The following is a 3,825-nucleotide window of genomic DNA, read 5'->3' as shown; positions in this document are numbered from 1 at the left end:
ATTTATATCCGCATCAACGATACGTCTGTAGGTACATTTATATGTACCGCTACACCTGCGTTTCCATCAGTGTCTGCGTGGATACCTATGTACAGTTCTCCCTCTGTTCCCGCAGGGGGTTGACCCCATGACCCCCACCGATACCAAAATCCACAGACATTCAAGGTGCTTAGAGGAAATGGTGTAAAGAGCCACAGATATAGAGGCGGACTGTGTCAGGTCATATGTCTATACCCGTGTCGTGTGTCTACACCCGTGTCGTGTGTCTATACAGCTCGCTTCTCTATCTCTCTGCGTAGCCCATCTCTTTATTACTATGTCTGTATCAACTCTGTATCTCTCAATCTATAGACCGCTGATATGTATATTACGTGTGTTTACGCTGTCTGCATCTGTGTCCTCTATAGCATGTACACATGAATGTCGTCCCTGTATTTGTATGTCAAGTCTATTATCATTTGAGCATCTATGTTTGCATATCAATATCCTGCCTGTATCTGTATCTCCATCACCTCTACAGCGGTATCTCTGTGCCTCCATCTCTACACATCATGCATCTGCATTTATCAGCACACCCAGCATGATTTAGTTCATATGCACCTGTGCTGGTACCCACACCACATCACCTCTGTAGGTCTGTACCGCCATCACCCCACACCTGTATCTCTATCTCCATCTCTATACATCATGCATCTGTATTTATCCATCACGCATCTAACTCTATCTACACACCCCAGCCCTGTATTGTCTGTATGTCCCTGTAGTGATACCCACGCCACATCACCTCTGTAATCTGTATCTCCATCACCCCTACACCTGTATCTCTCTGTCTCCATCTCTATACACTGAGCATCTATCTCTGTGTACACACCCCAGCACTGTGTTTTCTACATGTATCTTCACCACATCACCTCTGTAATCTCTGTCTCCATTTCCATCTAATCTGTGTGTCCCTATGCCCAGTGCGACCTCCCCACTGGCTAGGCTCCCACAGATGAGAGCCGGGAGAGCCACCACCTCATTCTCCTGCCTTCCAAGCCACGCCTGCTTGTCTACAGTGGACATGGATGAGCCCACACGGGAAGGTGGAAGTTAGTGCTAAATGCCGAGATGCAATTACATCCTTGTAATTTAGGAAGAATTGGTGATAATGAATAGAATTCACTTAGTTTTAAGCCTGGCCTTAAACCCTGGAGGTTTTTTTTAATCCTCATTTCTAAGGCCTCCGAGTATATAAAAGTAGAAAAAAACAACGAATGAGTCTAATCCGTGTTTATCGTTTCTGGGGAGAAACAAGTAATTTAGCTCCTACAAGGCGAAATGGGCTATTGTTATTTTTTTACAGTCGACTCATTTTGGCCCGTGCAATTAGCAGGTTAAAGCAGTTAATTGGAGGGGCACATTAAGTTTTATTTGGTTCATATTTCTGATCTGAGGCTGTTTTCCTGGAGTGTGTGTATGAAAGGATTCTCTGGGCTCATGTAAAGGCTGTGTTCTCCTAGTGCATATCAACGCTGAGCTTACCTGGCCCAGGTGAGCTCCTTGATCCCGGGCCCTGCTCCACCCACACCTGGCCCAGGTGGGCATCACAGATGACCGATCTGTAACTGCAGTTGGCAGTGGACGCTCTCACGCTCAGAGTAATGTATCTCCCCTGCTTTTACTCAAAACAGGTTTTTTGGTTTGTTTGTTGTTTGTTTTTCAGTATGCTTGGAACTTTTGTATTTAAGTCACTTCAGGAATCTTTGTTTTTATATCTGTTGCTCAAATGTATGGTCAATTTACCTCTCAGTTACAGGCCAGCACACTGGTACCATCCCTGACTTTTTGAGGTCCACGCATCCTCTGCATCAAACTTGGAATTTCTGACTGCAGGAGGCTGGTGTCCAATCTAGACGTTTATCGTACTTTATATGATGCTGTCGTGACTAGACATGGCCGAAATTTGATTAGGACCACATTTAAAAGAAAAAAAAGGCCATACTGCAGAGAAAACCAGCAGTCTTCAATTTCCAATGTTTTCTTTTCTTTTCTTTTTTTTTTTTCTCAGAAAGCAATATCAGTGGGTGTGTGATTAATGCTCCACAGTGCTTGTCAGTGAAGACCGTGTGGGGAGGGCACATGTTGCTCCTCCCTCTTGAATTGTGTTTCTTGTCCCCTCGTCAGCTGGGTGCCCAGCGCCCTTCCCAAACCTGTGGGTGGCAAGAGGAAGCCTCACCAGGCATTGTTTCCTTTGCTGGAGATTTTCTGGAAGACCAGCTCGGGACACCGCAGGGGGTTCACGGAGGGGCTGTGGTCTTGGCATGCGTGGGGTCCGAGAGACGCAGATGGCAAACCCGTCTCCTTGCAGGGCGACCTGACACCTCGTATCCTTCTTGCTGGGAACCTCACTGGTCCAAGGACAGTGATGGTGGCTAAGATGGGAGGTCGTGCCTGGGCCACAAGAGGATGAAGCCAGCGTCCTGGCAGAACGTGATGTAAGGATAAAATAACAGGATAAAATAATGCAAAGATGACCCAGCGGGCAGCTGAGCCCGAGCAGGTTTGCAGAGAACAAGGAAGCCAGCATGGTTCTAGAAAGCTCCTTGGCTCCCACTGGGTCCGCCGGTCAGCCCCTTTCCACCGTGGTCCTGGAGCAGGGGCCTGGCATCCCCAGCCTCCCATTCCACCCAGACCCATAGCACTGGAGCGGCATTTTATCAAGACCCCCGGGGGCACACGTATGTTCCTTTAAGAAGCACGGGTCCGGGAGTTCCCTTGGGTTAAGGATCCTGCGTTGTCACTGCCTGGTGCTAGTGTGATCCCTGGCCTGGGAAGTTTTCCATGCCGCAGGTGTGGCCAAGAAAAGACAAAGCAGCAGCCGTCTGAGTGGTTCCCTCTAGTCTTCTACTTTACTTCAGCTGCGCTTTTTTGAGTCCATTTGACCAGCCTGTGATAAAGTCCAGCAAATCTATTACCTGTCAGCCCACATCCGCTGGGCATCTGTGGGCTCACGGGAGGGTGTGGCATTTGTCCGGAGCAGAGCCTGTGAGCCTCTGTCTGCCACGGGCACAACAGGGAGCATGGCCTGGGCACCCCCTGAGGTCTCCCCCACTGCTCCCCTGTCCGCTGCTCCGTGGGGCCGCCTGGCTGGCTTCCTCTCCTAGGTGGCAGTGCCTCTCTCTCCCTGCCAGGCCGTCCCCACCCCCAGCAAGGTGGTAGACAGGAAAACAGAGGAGGGAAAGGGTGTGGGGGGGTCGGCGGGGGCAGAGTCGGAACCCAGGTCCACTTGGCTGCAAGCCTAGCATGTATATGGATAGACACATAAATTTACAATCATGCATGCTATATAATACCAATATAATATGTAATACATATGATCAAAGTGCAGGGTTTGAAACAGCAAACCTCCATCTTCCCCCCATGCTGGGACCCTCCTTTATTTATTCATGAGGCTATTTATCAAATCTTTGTTTATTTTTTTCCTTTTTTAAATTATAGTTGACTTACAATGTTGTGTCAATTTCTGCTGTCCAGCAAAGTGACCCAGTCCTAATATACATATATTCCCTTTCTTATATTCTCTTCCATCATGCTCTATCCTAAGAGACTGGACAGAGTTCCCTGTGTAGGACAGCAGCACCTCATGGCTCATCCATTCTCAATGTCCTAGTTTGCATCTATTGACCCCAACCTCCCCATCCATCCCACTCCCTCCCCCTCGGCAACCACAAGTCTATTCCCCATGTCTGTGAGTCTGTTTCTGTTCTGTAGACAGGTTCATTTGTGCCATAGTTTAGATTCCACATATCAGTGATATCATATGGTATGTGCCTTTCTCTGTCT

Source organism: Sus scrofa, chromosome Y (genome assembly GCF_054392235.1).
Source record: "Sus scrofa isolate SSC_HxYL_T2T_F1_AM1 chromosome Y, Sscrofa_HxYL_maternal_Yorkshire_Landrace_v2.0, whole genome shotgun sequence".
Lineage (NCBI taxonomy): Eukaryota > Metazoa > Chordata > Mammalia > Artiodactyla > Suidae > Sus > Sus scrofa.
This window is presented reverse-complemented; position numbering follows the sequence as displayed.